Source organism: Orycteropus afer, unplaced genomic scaffold (genome assembly GCF_000298275.1).
Source record: "Orycteropus afer afer isolate SDZICR_OR568_19922 unplaced genomic scaffold, OryAfe1.0 scaffold00196, whole genome shotgun sequence".
In the NCBI taxonomy this organism is placed as follows: Eukaryota; Metazoa; Chordata; class Mammalia; order Tubulidentata; family Orycteropodidae; genus Orycteropus; species Orycteropus afer.
In genome coordinates this window covers 1782628-1804445 of record NW_006921783.1, presented here as the reverse complement: position 1 = coordinate 1804445, position 21818 = coordinate 1782628, and positions in this window count along the sequence as shown.

Below are 21818 nucleotides of genomic sequence, written 5' to 3'. Positions count from 1 at the left end.
TGTGGTCAATGTCATGAGACAAAGTGTATGTGCACTGCTGTATGGAAAGTGAATTTGCTCTGTAAATCTTCACCCAAATCACAATTTAAAAAAAAAAAAAAAACGGAAAACAAAAATCCTTACAACTGGACCAATAAGCAGCATCATGATAAGTGGAGAAAAGACTGAAGTTGTCAAAGACTTCACATTACTTGGTTCTATAAGCAACACCAATGGACGCAGCAGTCAAGATATCAGATGACATATAGCATTGGGCAAATCTGCTGCAAAAGACTTCTTTCAAGTGCTGAAGAGCAAAGCTGTCTCCTTGAAGACTAAGGTGTGCCTGACACAAGCTATGGTATTTTCAGTCACCTCATATGCATGTTGAGAGCTGGACAATGAATAAGGAAGACCAAAGAAGAGTCAATGCTTTTGAGTTGAGTTGTGGTGTTGGAGAAGAATGCTGAAAGTACCATGGACTGCCAGAAGAACTAACAAATCTGTCCTGGAAGAAGTGCAGGCAGAATGCTCCTTGGAAGCAAGAACGGCCAGACATCGTCTCGCCTGCTTTGGTCATATTGTAAAAAGGGACCATTCCCTGGAGAAGGATATCATGCTTGGTAAAGAAGAGGGTCAACGAAAAAGGGGAAGGCCCTCAACAAGATGGACAAACACAGTGGCTACGGTGATGGGCTCAGGTTATAGCAAGGATCATGGGGCTGGCATAGGACCAGGCAATTTCATTCAGTTGTACATGGGGTGGCTATGAGTCGGAGAGAACTCTATGGCACCTAACAACAATAACAATGGAATATTAATAGATTAGGGAAAATTTGCCAGTACAACTAGCAAAACAACTCAAAGCATAAATCTACCAAAAGCATAGTTACAGTATGTCATCCTTGTATACAAAAATGACAATTCATGTCAAAAAGTGATGTTCTCAACTTTTACCTGAGAAGGCAAAGGTAGGTGGGTAGAGGAGAGTTTATATAAACATTACCCGGGTAGTTCCCAATTCCTGGCCCTGTACTGTGTTGTTTGTTATGATGCCATAAATATATTGGTTGTATTGAATAGTGACCATTATTTTGTCTCATTTATTTATGGAAATAAATTTATTTATTTATATTAATGGAAGGAGTTTTAGGGAAATAGGCAAATTGAAATGCCATTCCTTTGTCATCATTTAAAAGGACTGAATTAAGATTCAATATTAGTTTAAAAATAACAACTGAGACAAATGTGTCTGGAAATGTGTCTGCTTAATTAGACCAAACAGTTGGCCAAATAGAGTGAGGTATGTTTCAACTCAACCAGTTGGCATTTTCTATTTGCTCCACAATTAGCAAACTAAGTGACTGGGTTTGTCTGAGAAAGGGCAGGCTACTTTATCTTGATGTCTCGTCCACAGAGGTGGCCCCTGACACTCTAGAGGGTCTGCTGGACTTCAGCCCATGCAGTAGTAGCCTGATCCTTAGGCACAGGATGTGAAACATTCCAGTGGGGCTCAGGATTGTGGGTTACAGTCTTATTGAAGTAGTGATGAACTCAAGGAGGTCAGGCAGCTTTCTCGTCTAGCCAGTCTCTCCCTTTACTTGATTTGAGTCTCTCTCCCACATGCAGAAACTAGGGACAGTCAATGTACATGCTTCCTCTGGATTTCTGCCTCGCACTGGGCCATGGGCCATGGGCCATGTCCTGGAAAACGCACTCCCTCTCCCCCATGGCACATTTCTGCCATCAGTACAGCCTTTGCCTACCCTCTCCTTCACACCTATGAATGTAGATTTGACCACATTTTCTATAAACAATTTGACTTTCTGTATTAAGAGTCTTAAAATGCTGAGGCTTTCTGAACCAATATTTTTATTTTCAGGAATAGATTTGAAGGAAATAATCAGTAATGTGAACATAGTTTTATGTACAAAAGACACTTATCATAGCATAATTTATAATTGAAAACACTGAAAGCAACCTAAACACTTAACAATAGTGAAAGTGTTAAAGTAATTTATGGCACATCCACATGAAATTCATGGCTCCCATATGCAGTCATTAAAAATAATTTTATTACATAGAAATGCTTGTGAGATGATGGTAGGTGTAAAAGATGGAATATCAAATTGAATACACTCATAAACCGTATTTTAAAAACAGATCAAAAGATCAATTAAAATTAAACATTTTTCTGTTTTATTCTTTAAACTTTTCTATGTTTTCCATATTTTTCTAGCCCAATAATTGTTTTTTAAAATTACCTCTGGACTTCTGATTATTAATGCTTTCTTGTTTCTCTACAACTTTATCCCATAATGAATTGTCTGATGGTACACAAAGAACTGTAGTTTAAATAATAACTGATATTTTTAATATATTACTCAAAATTAATTAAATTAATAAGAAAACCAAAAGCAAACTTACTGCTGTCAAGTCGATTCCAACTCATAGCAACCCCCTTTGAGTTTCCAAGGTGGTAAATCTTCTAGGACCAAAGTAGATTGCCCAGTCTTCCTTCTGCTGAGTGGCTGGTGGGTTTGAACCGCAAGCTTTCTGGTTAGCAATCAAATGCCTTAGGCACTACACCACTACAGCTCCTTACATAGTAAACAACTTAGGTCTTAATATCTATTATCTCGGAACATGACTGAATTAATCAGTGAAGAGAGTTTCAAACCTGTTATTCCAGTTTGAACCTCTGCTGAGAATGTGCGTTTCCACCCCAGATACCCTGAATCAGAAACTACAGTTTAACAAGATCCCCAAGTGATTCTTACGTAGATTCTGATTCAGTGTATCTGGGGTAGAAACAGGTGCAGCGGTTAAAGCTCTGATCTGATAATCAAAAGGTTGGCGGTTCAGCCCACCAGCTGATATGCAGAAGATTGGTAAACATTTTAAAACAAACCAAATTCACTGCTCTTGAGTCGATTCTTACACACGGCAACCCCCATTGGGGGTTCTTTACGGAAGTAGATAGCCCCATCTTCCTTCCGCAGAGCAGCTGGTGGCTTTGGAACCGCTGACCTTCTGGTTAGCAGCCAAATGCCTTATTCACTACACCACCAGAGCTCCTTTCCTAGAGATTACAGCCTTGGAAACTCTGGGGCAGTTCTATTATGTCCTATAAGGTCACTATGCGTCAGAAACGATGCAAGGGGCAGTGAGTGGTGGAAAGGCAAATTCTCAGCAGGGAGTCGAAATGGAATGACCCAGTTCGAAGCTGTGGTTTAATACTGAAATGATACATTTATAGTTTAGTCTAAACCAGTTCTATACTTTTAGCTGACTCCTCTCAGATCCCAGACTGCAAGTAGAAGCTGTCAAAAGATTCTGCTCTCTGGCACCTTTGTCTTGGGCTATATCCCTGTGTTCTATTCTTCATCTTACTCTCTTGGTTTTGCCTGACATCTGTATAGATCCTTCAACTCAAATCTATTTCTTAATCTTCCCTAACCCTTTTGTCCTTATGCTTGAGTAGCTCCCTGCTTCTTCGGGGACACGGATGTTTGAGAAGTCTCCAGGGCGTCTCTTAGGCCTGTAGAGAAGCTGCCTGGGTCAGCTCCCCATCCTGGCGCTCTGGCGCCCTCCGATGGTCATGGATAAGTGTGCGTTAACTAGCATTGAGTTCCAGAGTTAGGTCCTGCTGCAGTGCACCCAGCCCCATCAACGCCCTCCGGTGACAGTTTAAAGGAACTGTTATTAGAAATCTGATCCCCTGAGGTCTTTGCAATTCACCGGCGACTTGCTGATGAAGAAATTCAGCAAAGGTCCTGTATTCCCTTCTCCTGTAAATGTATTTGTGTCAAGATAGGCTAAGACCTACATTCTTGAGGGGGAAGCCTTTTTAGCTTTTGTATTTGGAAAGGAAGTAGTAACTTAATTGAGTGCCAGATGCTGAGCTAAATGCTTTATATACATTATCCCAACGACCCTGGGAGGTAGGCATCTAGTTTTAATCTCCATTTTACAGAGAAGGAAACAGAGGCATAGAAGGGTTACAGAGAGGTCAAGGTTAAGCTTAAAGGTCAAGATTTCCTTGCTACTTGATGGCCAGATTTAGATTCAAACAAGCCCACCCCCCACCCCCCACACACGGTTAATGCTTCCTAATCACTAATCCAAAAATCCAGACGGTCTCTGCAGAAAATTGGGATACTCACAGAGGCTGTGTTTTTATCACATAAACAAAACTAGTCTGTAGCAAGCAGCCCACTCCCACTGAGCAATTACAACTCAAAGTGACCCAATAAGACAGAGTAGAACTGCCTTATACAGTTTCCAAGGCTGTAAATCTTTCGGGAAGCAGGTTCAAACTGCTAACCTTTTGGTTAGCAGCCGAATGCCATAACCACTGCATCATCAGAGCTCCTGTAGCAAGAATAGAGAATAAAAGACACGTAGAGAGAAGCAGAGACAAGAGAGAGAGTCCTAACAGGATGTGACTCATTGATTCCAGTTGTTGCAGGAACATCCTTGTCCTTCTCCAGACTTGGTTGTTTCATTAGATACTCCAATCCCCACCCCCACCCAAAAAAAACAACAACAACTCACTGTGGTCAAGTCAATTTCAACTCATAATGACCCTTCCTTGGGTTTCCAAGGCGGTATCACTACGGAAGTAGATTGCCCAACCTTCCTTCTGAGGAGTGGCTGGTGAGTTTGAGCCACCAGCCTTCTGGTTAGCAGTCAAATGCCTTAGGCATCATGCCCCATTCTGGGTCAGTTTGATGTAGCTTTCTGCACTTGCATGTGGACTACCTACTAAAACAGGAAACAAATAGGGTACTTGACACCCAGAATGGCATGAGACAGAATATCAGTAAATTGTCTAAGGCTGTATCTGATTCACATTGGGTTATTTTTGGTTGTAAGAAACAGAGATTCAGTCAAATTTCTACAGGAAAGGAGGGTTTATAGAAAAACATACATGTACTAAAACCTTAAGAAACTGAAGCACAAGGCCCCAGGAAGAGTTGGTGCTGCAGCAGCAGCACCAGGGAACCACTTTCATCCCTCTCAGGACTGTTTTCTGAGTCAGTACCATGCTCTGGACTAACCTTCTAACCCTGTTCCTTCTGTATCTGGCTACAAAAATGGCCACCCTAGCCTCTGCTTAGCTTAACTTCTACTGCTTTCCAGTTCTAGCGCATACCAAAATCACAGCTTCCCTTTGTGTCTCTGATGGCAGGGCCCCAAGAAAGAAGATTTGACTTCTGCTTATCATTTTAAATCAAGTCACATGAGGCATAGATCACTGCATATAGCTTATTGCCAACCCCACGGACCAGGGGTCCAATTAGCTGTGGTCATGATCATGTGGTCAAATGTCTATTCAATAAGGTCAGTGGGTGGGGGTTTACTAGAAGGGGATGTGAGCAGGGCCAGTAATAATTGGTATCTCTAATCAAGCCCATTTAAATGTAATCTGACCTCTCCCAATAAGAAAAACTAAACATGTTGGAAATATGAGCAACCAATTTTCCAAAGATCCTAATTATCTCAAGTTGGAGAGAGTTCACCTTCTGGTGCTTGTAGGCTTGTGTACTATCCTCTATTTCAACATGAACCTTCTTCAAATTCCCAGTCCTTCCTGCACCTGCCTTAAACACTCTGCAGTGAGCTAGACTTCACCACTCACTTGGGAGTCTCTTCATTTTTTTCTCCCCTTAACCACACTAAAGACTGCTTAGTAAAGCATTTTGAAGATTTAGAAAGTGACTGCTCAGTCTGCTTAGGATTTATATCCCAAACAGATGTGCCAAGAAGTCATAGGAATCAAACTGCTGTTCTGTGAGTAGAATAATATATGAACATATCTTTTAGCAGTTTCGATTACACAGCTGTACAAATTGCAATGGAATCTTCATGACTAAAGTTGCTTTTATCAAAAGCACTTAACTTCTACAAGGTGGGAGTTTTAACGTAGAAGGTATTTTGGGAGACATGCATCCCTGTAAAACATTTCTCGTTGCTTAAGAGAAAATCACCCAAGTAACTGAGATATGATAGTACTTAATTTAAGTAATTCTGGTGGTATGGTGCATAAGGCATTTGGCTGCTAGCCAGAAGGTCGGTGGTTCAAACCCACCAGCCACTCTGTGTAAGAAAGATGAGGCAGTTTGCTCCCATAAAGATGTACAGCATTGAAACCCCATAGGGGTCAGTATGAGTTGGAATCGACTCAATGGCAGCGAGTTCTGGAGTACTTAATTTATCTTGAGGAATCCCCTGCCCTTCACCATAGTAACTGAACTGGAAATTATTCCATGATGAAAATAAGGAACTCCTAAATAATGGAATCATTATCATATACTTTCAGTCTCTCTGAGCCTCAGTTTCAATATATGAATATAGTTTAATAGTACCCATTTTATAGGGCTGTTGTAAGGAATAGACAAAATGATGTTTATAAAGAGCTTAGCAAACTGCCTAACATATTAAGTGCTCAATAAATATTGTTGTTGTCATTGTTATGTGCCGTCAAGTCAGACCCGACTCACAGCGACCCCTCCTCGGGTTTCCGAGGTGGTATCACTACAGAGTAGATTGTCCAACCTTCTTTCTGTAATTACTATTAAATTGTGCTCAGCTCTTTACTATTTTTCAAGGTGTTTTAAAACAGTTTTCCTTTTATCCTTTCAATAGCCAGTGGGTAGGCATGGTGATAATTATCCCACTTTATAATACAACCATGAAAAGAGCTTTCCAGGAAAAGCTATTTTTCTAAGGTAACATAGAAAATAATCCACATTTCTGACTCCTGCACAGAACTTAAGATCCTTCTGCACAGAACTTAAGATCTGTAACAGGGACTGTAGTGAAAGGAGAAGCTTAATTTTATCCTAAAGGAAGAATTCACCACAATTTTCATTCTAGAATTGTTACTCAGTTAGAAATGTGGTATGGACATCTATTTTGATGCCTGGGAAACTAGATAGCCTGAAGGACCCATTAGGTACAATACAATTAAATCTTAGTTAGATCCCGACTAACTTTCATTTTAAAGCTTTGTTGGGCTCTCATGAAAGGAGTCAAAGAAAGAAGAAAAGTGAGCTCAAACAAGAACAGGGAGCAATAAGCAAAGATAAAACCCAGAGCTATAATGGGGAAATGTCAGTACAAATCCTAGGACAAAAAACCACTTGGAGGCACACTGCAGTGTATGGGAATTACACCTGAGATTCCTGAATTGAGCTTGGTCTGCAAATGGAGCTTCACAGAGCCCAGATCAATTGCACCCCAGACTTCCCCACAAAACTAAGCGTTAAGTACTCTCTGGATAAAAACAACTCCCTAATGGGTCCTTGGGATTTCCACAAATTAAGTTCAATAAAATTTAAGCTCACCAAAAAAAAAAAAAAAAAAACCCAGAAATAAATCACTGATGCAAGCCATAATTAGGAACAACAGAAACAACAAATGATAAATGTGTATCTATAAGGACTGAAAGAGCTCTGGTAGCATAGTGCCTAAGGCACTTGACTGCTAACCAGAAGGCTGGCAGTTCAAACCCACCAGCCACTCCTCGGAAGGAAGATGGGGCAATCTACTTCGGTAGTGATACTGCCTCAGAAACCCAAGGAGGAGTCGCTATGAGTCGGGTCCGACTCGACGGCACATAACAACAACAACATAAGGACTGAGGAATTAGAATTATCATATACAGATTGTTAAATAACATTTTGTGAGCAATTTAAATAAGTCAAATATGGAATGAAATAGAGTAAGAAACAAGAGACTATTTTTAAAAAAGTAGAGATTAAGAAATGAACTAAATAGAACTTTCGGCCCTCTCTCTTTCGCACCCCCTCCCCAAACTTCAGTGAATCTGTCAAAAACAGAACAGAAACAGCTGAAGACAAGATTAATTACCTGGAAGTTATCTGAGGAAATTTCCCAGAACTCAGCACACTGAGTGCAGGAGATGTGACATATTTGAAAGGGGGATTAAAAGACATGGAGAGTAGAATAAGAAAGTTTAATATGTCTAACCAAAGTTCTAGAAGGAAAGGATAGAGAGAATAGGAAAAAGGTAATACTGAAAAAGATAATGTCCAAAACTTTTCCTGAACTGATAAAAGATGAATCCACAGATAGAGAAACACAGTAGTTATCAAGCATATTAAATAAAAACAAATCCATACCTACACATATTGTTATAAAACTTCATGACACCAAAAATAAACAAAAGCCCTAAAAAGTCCCAGAGAAAAAACCAGGGCACCTACAAGGAACAAACAATAAGCTGATAGAAAACTTTTTAAATAGGGAAATATAATAATAATTTATCAGTTCTCAAAACAACCCTATGTATAGTTACTATTATTATTTCTATTTTAAGGTAAGGAAACTCTGGCCCAGAGGGATTACATCCAAAGACCTACAGATACACAGGAACAAGGATAAACCTTAGAAATACAATATTGAGTGAATAAAGCAGATCAAAAAACACTGCTTCAACCAAATGCAGGAGCTCTGGTGGCATAGTGCCTAAGGCATTTGACCGCTAACCAGAAGGCTGGGAGTTCAAACCCACTAGCCACTCCTCGGAAGGAAGGTTGGGCAATCTCCTTCCGTAGTGGTACTGCCTCAGAAACCCAAGGAGGGGGTCGCTGTGATACATAAAATTAATGAGAGTAGAGGGTGGAGGCAGAAGAATGGGACAGGGAGAAGCACATAGCTGCAAAGGCAAAAGCAGTACTCTAGTTCTTCGATTGGGTGAGTAGGTACCCAGGTATCCATTGTATTATCATGTTCAAATTTATACATATGTCACCTACATTCTTTTGAATACATCAAGTATTCCACAGTACAAATAAAATTTAAAAATATTGCCAAGGGACTAATTTTAACTGAATTTTTTATGACATATATTTAAAAATCTTTGGTCAATTCTTCTGAGTGATGGTGGAGGGATAACTGCCATTTTGTCACCAATCTCAAAACGATTTCCTATGTTGGAAGTCATTCTTTGCCTGAGATTTTAAATTTCTGGTCTTACATGTTCTCTATAAATGGAACAGTCTATTTACACAGTTCGCTAACAGGAGGTGTGCTATTCACATCATTCATCATTTGTATGGATATCTTCAACTTTGTATTCCAAATGACAAGCAAAAATTCCTACATGGAAATATCCTAAGAATATAGGATAACTTTATTTACTAATATAGTTATCCTATATTAGGAAACTACCACTCATCTGTCAGTTTGTCATACTGTGGTGGCTTTAGTGTTGCTGTGAGGCTGGAGGCTATACCACTGGTATTTCAAATACCAGTAGGGTCACCCATGGTGGACACGTTTCAGTGGAGCTTCCAGACTAAGACAAACTTGGAAGAAGGAAGAAGAATTGGCCAGTGAAAACCTTATGAATAGCAATGAAACACTGTCTGATATATTACCAGAAAACTTTATGAACAGCCCTGAAACTTTGTCTGATGAAGTGCCATAAGATGAGCCCCTCAGGTTGGAAAGCACTCAAAATGCTCCTGAGGAAGAGCTGCCTCCTCAGAGTAGAGCTGACCTTAATGATGTGAATGGAGTAAAGCTTTTGGGACCTTCATTTGCTGATGTGTCATTACTCAAGATGAGAAGAAACAGCTACAAATGTCTATTAATAATTGGAACACAGAATGTACGAAGAATGAATCTAGGAAAATTCTAGGAATCTAGGAAGTTGTCAAAAATTAAATGGAATACATAAAGACCGATATCCTAGGGATTAGTGAGCTAAAATGGACTGGTTTTGACCATTTTGAATCAGACAACCATATGATCTATTATGTAGGTAATGTCAAATTGAAGAGGAATGGTGTGGGATTCATCATCACAAAGAATGTTTCAAGATCTAAACTGAAGTGCAATGCTATTAGTAATAAGATAATATCCATAAGCCTACATGGAAGACCAGTAAAACTACTATTACTCAAATTTATGCACCAACCACCGAAGCCAAAGACGGGGAGATTGAAGATTTTTACCAACTTCTGAAGTCTGAAATTGACCAAATATGCAACCAAGATGTGTTGGTTATTACTGGTGATTGGAATGCAAAAGTTGGAAATAAAGAAGAATCACTGGTAGTTGGAAAATATGGCCTTGGTAATAGAAATGATGCTAGAGATCGCATGATAGATTTTGCAAGACCAATGACTTATTCATTGCAAATACCTTTTTCAATAACACAAATAGCAGCTATACATGTGGACTTTGCCAGACAGAGTACACAGGAATAAGATTGACTAAATCTGTGGAAAGAGGCAATGGAGAAGCTCAGTATCTTCAGCCAAAACAAGGCCAGGAGCTGACTGTGGAACAGAACATCAACTGCTCATATGCAAGTTCAAGTTGAACCTGAAGACAATTAAAAGAAGTCCACAAGAGCCAAAATATGACCTTCATTATATCCCTCCTGAATTTAGAGACCATCTAAAGAATAGATTTGATGTTTTGAACACCAATGACAAAAAACCAGAGGAATTGTGGGATGACATCAAGAAGAGCATTCATGAATAAAGCCAAAGGTCACTAAAAAGTCAGACAAGGAAAAAAAGACCAAAATAGATGTCAGAAGAGACTCTGGAACTTACTCTTGAATGGAGAGTAGCTAAAGCAAATGGAAGAAATGACAAGATAAAAGAACTGAACAGAAGATTTCAAAGAGCAGCTTGAGAAGACAAAGTCAATTGTTATAATGAAACGTGCAAAGACCTGGAGTTAGAAAACCAAAAGGGAAGAATATGCTCAGCATTTCTCAAGCTGAAGGACCTGAAGAAAAGATTCAAGCCTCAAGTTGCAATATTGAAAGATTCTACGAACAAAATATTGAACAATGCAGGAAACATCAAAAGAAGATAGAAAGACTACACAGTCACTGTACTAAAAAGAATTGTTCGACGTTTATCCATTTCACAAACACACTGCCATCGAGTGGGATCCAACTCAGAGCAATCCCTCCTTGGGTTTCCAAGGTGGTATCACTACGGAAGTAGATTGCCCAACCTTCCTTCTGAGGAGTGGCTGGTGGGTTTGAACCACCAGCCTTCTGGTTAGCAGTCTAATGCCTTAGGCACTACACAACCATGTGGCATATGATCAAGAACCAATGGTACTGAAGGAAGAAGTTGAAGCTGCACTGAAGGAATTGGTGAAGAACAAGCCTCCAGGAATAGATGAAATACCCATTGAGATGTTTCAACAAATGGATGTTGTGCTGAGGCACTCATTTGTCTATGCCAAGAGATTTGGCAGACAGCTACCTGGATAACTGACTGGAAGAGATCCATATTTGTATCCATTCCAAAGAAAGGTGATCCCACAGAATGTGGAAATTATAGAACAGTATCATTAATATCACATGTAAGCAAAATCTTAATTAATTCAAAAACAGTTGCAGCAGTATATTGACGAAGAACTTCCAGAAATGCAAGCTGAATTCAGAAGAGAATGTGGAACGAGGGATATCATTACTGATGTCACATGAATCTTGGCTGAAAGCCAAGAATACCAGAAATATATTTACTTGGGTTTGTTGATTATGCAAAAGCATTTGATTGTGTGGATTATAACAAACTACAGATAACAGTGAAAAGAATGGGAATTCTAGAACACTTAATTGTGCTCTCCAGGAACATGTACATAGATCAGGAGGTTGTCATTCAAACAGAAAAAGGGGCTCTGTGGTTTAAAATCAGGAAAGGAGTGTGTCAGGGTTGCATCCTTTCACCATACTTATTCAATCTGTATGCTGAGCAAATAATCTGAGAAGCTGGACTGTATGAAGAACAGTGTGGCATCAAGATTGGAGGAAGACTTATTAACAACCTGTAATACGGAGACGACACAACTTTGCTTGCTGAAAGTGAAGATGACTTGGAGCACTTACTGATGAAGATTAAAGACTACAGTCTGCAGTACGGATTATACCTCAATATAAAGAAAACAAAAATCCTCATAACTGGACCAACAAGCAGTATCATGATAAATGGAGGAAAAACGGAGCTGTCAAAGATTTCATATTACTTGGATTTATAATCAACACCAATGGAAGCAGCAGTCAAGAAATCAGATGATGTATTAAATTGGACAAATCTGTGGCAAGAGAACTCTATAAAGTGATGAATAGCAAAGACTTCTCCTTGAAGGCAAAGGTGCACCTGATGCAGCCATGGTATTTTCAATCTCCTCATGTGGATATGAAAGCTGGACAATTCTTCAAGGTCATATTCTTCAGAAGACCAAAGAAGAGTTGATACTTTTGAGTTGTGGTGGTGGCAAAGGATACTGAAAGTACAATGGACTGCCAGAAGAACTAACAAATCCAAATCTAACCTGGAAGAAGTGCAGCTGGAATGCTCCTTAGAAGTGAGAATGACCAGACTTCATTTCACCCATTTTGATCATACTGTCAGAAGGGACCTTTCCGTGGAGAAGGATATCATGCTTGGTTAAGTGGAGAATCAACAACAAAAGGAAGGCCCTCAATGAGATCCAGACACAGTGGCTGCCACGATGGCTCAGGTATAGCAAAGACTGTGAGGCTGGCATAGGACCTGGGAATGTTTTGTTCTATTTACACAGGGTCGCTATGAATCAGAGCCCACTTGATGACACCTAACGACAACAACGTATTAGTAAAAACTAGCTTTATTTTGCATTAGATGTCATGTAATTAAGTTGGTAACATGAAAAAAAAATAATTGGTATCTTAAACACTTTTTGTTTGGTAGTAGCATTATAAAATAAATTCACTTTCTCATATAAAAAATATTATGAACTAACTAGCTCAATTTTAAAGTAAATAAATACACCTGGGCTTCTAGTATAGTAAGAAAGATTTGCTTGCTAAAGTCTATATAGATGTTTTGTACTGGACTAAATTTACATACTAATCAAGTTCGAATTGCTCTTTTTAGTCAATTTTATGCAAACGTATTTACTGCTAGTTGAACATTTTTCAGAATGTTTGGAAAATGTCCAAATCAAAATCACTAATTAAAAATCAGGGAGCAAAATCACAATTGTTAGATATTTTCATATTACATTTTAAAGGAGAAAAAACTCTTTGAAATGACATTATTTCTCAGTCCTTTTAATAAATTCAAAATTACTAGACCAATTTAAAATTATTTCTCCTCTTCTCTATATTTTTCTCATACCTTAATAGTTCATAATTATTATTAAAATATGTTTGAGGTGAAAGAGTTACCTAGCATCAACATTGAGTTTTTTTTTTTTTTTTTTTAATTGTGATTTGGGTGAAAATTTACAGAGCAAATTCACTTTCCATACAGCAGTTCACATACACTTTGTCTCATGACATTGACTACCATTTACCACAATGCGACAGTTCCCTTCCCACTTCCTCCCGATAGTTACCTCTTCCCTGTGTTCATCCCTCCATGCACTCCTGCCCTCTGAGCTGTCTCCCTGTGTATAAACAGCCTTTCTTTCTCCCATGATTGTTCTCTCCAAGGAGTGTATCTACCTCAGGTAAATAAATGTTCAACTCATATGCCTGTCTTTTGTTTGGCTGGAAGCCACATGTATGGGTTCAATTCCAGACCTGAAGGGCAGCTAGAGGCCATAGTCTCAGTGGTTCCACCAGGCTTATCAGACCAGCAAACCTGGTCCCCCTATTATTTTTTTTCCAAATGATTTTGAGTTTTGTTCCACATTGTTCTCCCTCTCTATCCAGGATCTCCTACACAGATCCCCCTCTGAGTGGTTGACAGTGGTAGCCGGGCACTATCTAGTTCTTCTGGTCTCATAGTCGTATAGCCTGCAGATCACATGGTGTACCAGTTGCTAGGACTAATTGTTTCCATGAATCCTTGGTTTTCTTCATTCTTCTTTGCTCTGGATGAGGAGAGACCCATCATTGCATCTAGATAGCTATTTGCAAGCTTTTAAGATACCAGTTGTTACTCGCCAAAGTAGGCAGTGGAACAATGTTTTGTGTAGTATGTTATGCCAATTGAGCTTGATGTCCCTTGTGACTATGGGCCTGAGCCCACAGGTTCAACTACTCAGCCCCTCTGGGTAGCTGGCTGTGACCAAGAAGTGACTACAGCCTTGTCCCTTGTCAGCTCTACTATCCACCTGGGAATTCAGATCATATGAATACACTTATAGAACATTGTCTGCCAACCCTGTACATGGTCTTGGGTATACTTCCTGCTTCATAAACATATCTAATAGTTCAGCCTGTCCATCCATCTATCCACCCATATACCCATGTTTGCCTTCACTGACAACGCAGTACTGTATGTACAAAAGGGTTTATCTTTGTTGTCTGTGTATACCTAGCATCAACATTGAGTTTTACTGGGGGTGTGTGCATGTTTATTGCAATAATAGAGGTCGGGAAACTGGAACTCTCAACCATTGCAGGTGGGAATGTAAAACGGTACAGCCAATGTAAGAAACAGTTTGACGATTCCTTGAAAATTTAAACATGGAACTACCATATGACCCAGCAATCTCTGGAACATAAACAGAAACCTGTATGCCAATGTTCATTGCAGCACTTTTCACAAAAGCTAAAAGGTGGAAACAACTGAAATGTCCATCAATAGATGAATGGATAAACAAAATGTAATATATACATACTGTTTTGGTTATCTAGTGCTGTTCTGTCAGAATATACCACAAATAGATGGTTTTAACAAACAGGAGTTGATTCTCTTACAGTTTTGGAGGCCACAAGTCCGAGTTCAAAGTGCCATGCTCTAAGGACTGAATGGCAGCATTTGCATAGGGTGATAGCTCAGAGGGTGGGAATGCACAGGAAACAAGAACACAGGAAATGATAATCATAGACAAGTGGGAAGAGAGCTGTTTCATTGTGGGGATTCCAATCAATGTCATGAAACAAAATGTGTATGAAATGTTGAATGGAAAACAAATTTGCTCTGTAAATTTTCACCCAAATCACAATCAAAAGTTAAAAAAAAGAATTCTGTTAAAACAATCTCAACATCTCATATCCTCTTAGTATGGGGGAATGTTTACTACATATAATACATGCAAGTTTCTCTTCATGAAAAATGAAGATTAATATGTTTTCACAGGCGTTTATTGAGCTTTATGTCAACAGATTGCAAGACATGATTTTAAATATTCCCATATAATTTTTCCGGGAGCTCTGGTGGCGTAGTGCTAAAGGCATTTGACTGCAAACCAGAAGGCTGGAAGTTCAAACCCACCAGCCACTCCTCAGAAGGAAGACTGGGCAACCAACTTCCATAGAGATGCTACCTTGGAAAACCAAGGAGGGGTTGCTATGAGTCAGAATTGACTTGGCGGCAGTGAGTTTGATTTTTCTAATATAATCTTTCATTCTTTGATTAGTAATATAATTTGAAATTAATACTATAATTTCTTGGAAAAGTAAAAAGGATTTTTCCATAGCCAAGTTAAGATAAATTCTCAAAAATGCATCCCGATTGAATCTGTATTTACTAATATGCCTGGTCTCAAACTCTCCTTTTAGAGCTGTTTTTCAGTTTTTAAAAGTGACATTCATTAGACTAGACTTTCACATTTGCAAGGTATCTGTCCAGAGAATTTTATGATATCCTAAACTTAAACAAACAAAACAACAGCAGCAACAACAATAACAACAAACTCTATAGCATAAAACTTGATCTACGGGCAGAAGAATCACGTTGTGCAGAGAGAAGCAGCAGCACACAAGAGAGCCAAAATCTTGACAGTTCTCCTATAACCTGATGCCAGTTGCTTCCTGAAACCTGGCTGCCTCCTGGACTTGGGATGCTTGAGATTCTTGTTGCCACCAAGATGATTCAGACTCATAGCTGCCCCAAAGGATCAGGGTTCTTCTGGACGCAGGTTGCCACATCTTTCTCCTATGGACTGACTGGTAGGTTTGAATCACCAACCTTTTGGTTAGCAGATGAGTGCTTTAACCACAGTGCAGTTAGGGTTCCTTTGCCTCAAATACCCCTTTGTTTTTGTTAGTTGCCATTGAATCCACTTCAACTCATGGAGACCACACGTATAACAGAATGAAATGTTGCCCAGTCTTGTGCCATTTTTATTCGTATGTTTGAGTCCATTGTTGTGGCTAATGTGTGTGTCAGTCTGTCTCATTGAGGGTATATTAGCAAACATGATGTCTTTTTCCAGTGGTTGGTCTTTCTTGATGATGTATCCAAAGTAAGGGAGTAGAAGTCTCACCATCCTCCCTTCCAAGAAGCAGTCTGGTTGCATTTCTTCTAGAACAGATTGGTAAAGGTTCCTCTTTACCAAAACCACAATTATGAATGCTACAATTCTTCTGTTTTCCTTGTCCAGATTTTGCATGCATACAAGGCAATTGAAAAGATCATGGTTTGGGTCAGGCACACTTTAGTTATCAAAGTGACATCTTTGCTTTTTAAAATTTTAAAGAGCTCTTTTGCAACTACCCACAGAATAAATCCCCTCTTTAGCTTTAAGCTAATTCAAGTTGGCTTCTGTTGCCAGCAGCAAAAATCTTAATACACATACTTTATGTTGAACTGTCTGGTAATATGTATAGTATTTCATTCCACTGCATAAACCCAGTGATTCTCAGGTAATCTTTATGATGTCTTACTGAGGCCATGGAGTTAAGAATCCTTTCAGGTATTGTTAAAGAAAGGTACTTATCATAATCTTGGGGGACATCAAGGTCAATTGGCATAAACATAGTCCACACAGACAATGTTCTACATCCTACTTTGGTGAATTGCAGGTGAAGGTCTTAAAAGCTTGTGAGTGGCAATCTAAGGTGCAACTATTTATTGGTTTCTCCATGACTGGAGAAAAGAGGAAATAAAATAAAAATGCAAGGAAACAGTCCAAAGGACTAATGGACCCTGTGAACCCAGCCTCCACAACCCTGAGACTAGAATAACTAAACAGTGCCAGGCTATCACTCTACATTCTGAAAGGGATCACTATAGGAGGTCCTGGATAGAGTGAGAGAAGTATGTGGAACAAAACTCAAAATCATTAAAAAGACTAGGCTCACTGGTCTGATAGAGACTGGTGGAACCTCTGAGACTTTGGCCCTTAAACATCTTTCACGCCTGGAACTGAATTCATCCTGGGGCTCAACCTTCAGATAAACAATGTTGTTGTTGTTGTTATGTGCCATTGAGTCAAACCCGACTCATAGCGACCCCTCCTTGGGCTTCCGAGGCAGTATCACTACGGAAGTAGGATTGCCCAACCTTCCTTCCGAGGAGTAGATAAACAATAGACAGGCCTATAAGGTGGATAACAACACCAGAGAAGTATGAACTCTTTAAAACCATCAACCATAGGATATCTAAAGGAGAGCACTTGCCCAGAGATAAAATTCAGAAGGCAGGAAGAAATAAGGAAAGAAAGACGAAATGGAAACTGTAAACACAGGGAGGAAGTGAGAAGACTGCTGTCACATTGTGAGAATGGGAATCAATGTCATGAATCGAAATTGTTGAATGGAAGACCAATTTTCTCTGTAAACTTTCACCCAAATCACAATAAGTTATAAAACCAAAAAACAAAACAAAACAAAAAAACAGTATTAAACCAATGAAGAACATAAAATCATTAGCATTCCTATGCTAACTGGTAGGCCTTTTAAAAGAAAGAAAGAAAGAAAGGTACCTGAACCAACTGGATACAGTCTGACTTTGCCACCAAGTTTCTAGGGCTTACTGAGCACACCAAGTAAGGAGCATACCTCACAGAAGGCTGCCTCTGCCTCTTCTTATTTGGGTGGTCCACAGGTTACACTGTGCAGCTAGATTTAAGCGACAAATAAAAAGAGTAAAAGGATTTCAATGTGCCAGTTCCCTGCAATACAGGTAGTATCTCTTTTTTTGAAGCCTAATACTGAAACCAGATGCTAAGCTTTATGACTTCCTTCTCTAAAACGACAAGATAAGAAAAACATACATAAGTCAGTTAGCATTATCAGGAAGTGACTATTAGTTCTGTTGAAAACATAACACCATTGGGGCTTTGAATGAAAGTACTAATTTAAACCATTCCTGAAATGAATAAATATTCAAAAAGAGTAGTACATAAACTTTGCTTGCCTCAGGCAAGTGTAAGTATTTATGGCTCTATCATGTGTGTTCTTTGGAAATTTTCTCTTTCATCTGAACAGTGATTTTTTTCACCTGGATTCTCTGTAGGACTCAAATTTAGATACAAAGCAGCCACAGCTTGGATCTTGCTCTATATATAATAAATCATTTGCTGCAGCTCCTTTGCATTAAAAATAGCTCGCTAATAGCCCAGTGAGCATGTTTAAATTAACCTGATATACAAGAATCCAGTTAAATTGTGAATCTATGGATTACAGGCTCACCATATCTAAGTCTATCTTTTGTAAGAGTCCCTTAAAGTGTGTACATTTTATAATTAATATTTTAGCAACATCAGGATTGAAATTTTATGTATTAGGTACCTCGTGTCTCACAATAAGCTTCTCAGTGTGAGCACAATGTCTTTTATATCTTTTTACTCCCAGCACCTGCATGCTGGGGTGAATTGGAGTGAGTTGTTTGGTAGTGAGGAGTTGGATTAATAACAGTAATGGGAAAGTTGGGTTGGAAGAAAAGAGATGAAACAGTATGGAAAGAATGTGGTACTAGACTTAGCAAACAGGTAGAGATTGAAGGTTAGGAAATATGGAAAGGACATGAGAGCAAATATGAAACAAAACTGTGTTAATCCTGAAATGACACTTTAGTTATACCCAAGATATGGAAATGGGCACATTTCCTGAGCCCCACTCTTATGGACTTTGTAGATTTCAGGATTAGGTTGGATCTACTCACTGAATCAGGATGGCAGTGAGGAGTGGTAAAGGAAGAGGCATTGCTACTAGTCAGTACTGCATTTAAAACGGTATATTCCAAGTTCCTTTCAGCTGAATCTCAAAAATGTCCTCAGTCATTTCAGTGCCACCTCACATGAGGGAAGTGTGGCAGAGGAAAAGTCAAAGGGGGAAGACACAGTAGACTTAACTGGTTGCAATTAAAATATCTTACTTTTGCAATTTTTACAAATACATGACAATGACATTGCTAGCAAGAGGCCCATAGAAGTGAGGTTCCCTGGGTGGACATTTCTGGCCTCAGTCATCATTAGTTCATATCTCATAACTGCACGGTCTTTGGTTTGATCCCCTCAGGTTGCCACTTAGTTGACATTCATCCCATGCCACTGTTGAGTGCCCAGCTACTCCCCAACCTTGTGACACATGGTATGGGGAACTCTGCTGAAGGCTCTTTCTACCTGGTTTCACTATAAAGTCATTTCTCTGGAGCTTTGCCTTTTCTCTAGGCGCTCTCTAACAATCAAAGGTCCTTTCTATACCAGATTTTCTAAACCTTTTTTGGGACTCTGTTATTCCCCTATTCCCTTGGGATTTGGCCCAGAGGGGAAGCTATGTCCCTCCACCACCCTCATGTGCCCACCATGTCTATGCACTCATCACTTCCCTTCTGACTCGTAACTACTCCACTCTCCAGGGGCACATTTATCTGCTCTGGGGAGAGGAACCCTTTCCCAAGTACCCATGAACTGAATGATCTGAATTTTTTCCAGACGAAGGCTTTGAAATTTAAAAGCTTTTCTCTCCTTTTTTTTTTTTTTTTTGCCTTCCTTGGGCAATGAATGCCATATCATCTAGCAGTCCAAATGGAGAAGGAAAGAAAAAATAAAAACAAAAACGAAAGATTAATATTTTTAATACATATTATCCTACCACACTAGTATCAGCGTCCTCCTCTTGTAACAGGGCCCTCTGCCTTTCCACACAAATGGGAATAGGCTAAGTCCTGGAGCATCATCCCTGCTTCTCCTTCCACATCTGTAGCATGTCTCTCTCCTACCTTACCCCAGCCACTGCCAGTCCCTGCTGCTCATTCAGTACCCCTGAGTCTCCTTCCATGGCCCTGTGAAGAAAACTACTCTCTGGAAAGGTTCCCAAAGTACAAATAAAGAAAATCTTGTAAATAAAGCCACCAAGTATACAGGGACAACTGTTGCAATCACCCTACTCTCTCTCTAATTCATTCCACTTTTTAAGCTGGATCTGTGGCCACTGCAGAAGCTCTGGTGGCATAGTGCCTAAGGCATTTGAGTGCTAACCAGAAGGCTGGCAGTTCAAACCCACCAGCCACTCCTCGGGAGGAAGATTGGGCAATCTACTTCTGTAGAGATACCGCCTCAGAAACCCAAGGAGGGGGTCGCTATGAGTCGACTCAACTTGATGGCTGTGAGTTTGATTTTCAGTTCTGGTGGCCACTGTACTGAAGCCAAGAAAGGTTACAGAAGCTGAGTGTCCCTAAGTCGCCCTATGATAACGGCAGGAGCTAGAGAAGGTAAAGTTGAAGTATGGCATGGAAATTAGGAGAGAAGTAGGAACTCTAGAGGAGAGAGAGAGCAAATATTTTCCTTGCTCTTCCTTCAGAGACTCTTCCCCAGAGAATGCTCTGCCTTATAAGGTCCTGGTCAACATCCTTATGCTCTGCAGGACAATAAAATGTTACCATCTCACCATGTCTCTTAGCGTCCCCTTCTTCACAGCTCAGTTCTGTCTCTCAATCCCTGCCACCCCACCCCCACAAAAAATCACCCTATCATTCTTACCTTTAAGCCTTCCCTATCCATTTTGCTTGCCCTTCAAGATCCAACTCAAAAGACATGTCCGCTTCAAACTTTCTCCAGTCCCCTTTCCCCACCTTACTTTTTTCTTCCAGTGGACTATTCCCTTCCATTGTAACACTTCATTTACCCTTTTTTTTTTTTTAAATAGCATTGATCACCTTGAACAATATAATATCCTTTAAGCACATATCTTAACTCCTTGATAAAGGTTGGTGACTGGTGACCATCAGCACTTTTGGGGCAGGATCCATGTCTGGTTTAAATTTATGTCCTCCATAGCGACTAGCACAATGCCTTCAACACAGCAAGTGCTCAATAATGTTTGCTCAATCAACCCCCTGGCCCTTGCTCCACTATAGTTACCACTGCCCTGGAGCCTGGGGCCCTCTGTGTGCTCATTACAATTCCTTGGCCTGCTGGGAAACTCCTCCTTTCCCTCTACAGCTATTCCCCCCTCCACCCCTGCTGCCTGGCCTGGTCTCCTAGTTACACACTGACAATACTACAAGTCCTTTGGAGACGCCCTTTTGACAGCTGCTGATATCCTTTTCCACCTCCTGCTCTTTCTGGTGTTTACATCCTTAGCTCTGCTGATATAGGCTGCCCTGGAGGCCCATTCTAACCAGATTCCACCTGCTTAAAAAATGATAGGTAGGAAAGCCTCAAAGTACAACTTGCTCCCAGTCTCACCCAGCCCTGGGGAGGGCTCTTCTTGGAACTGAGCCCATCATTAATAATACAATGAAAAAGGGAGAAAAGAGTAACACCTGCCTTATAATCATCATATATAAGCCGTTTTAAGTAAGCAGTTTTTCTTGTAGTAGGCAAGACCTAACTTGTTCTACATCTAAGTCCATATAATAATGAGCCAGGTTCCACTGTAACTTACATTTGCCTTTTTGCTGCTCACAAAATACTAAATTTGAAAGAAGAAAATATGCCTGTGAGGACTGAATATTATCAGTTTGGATTTTTCTAGTCAAAACCTAAAACACACACACATACACAGAGCTTTCAGAGAAAATTTTCTTCTGTCCGGTATTTAGAAGAAAGGTGTACTTAACCATATTCTACTACTGAGACCCCTGAGGTTAGAGAGGGCTGCTGATTGGTTCCAGGTCCTATAGCAAGTAACTGAATCTGAGTTGGAATCGACTCAATGACAGTGAGTT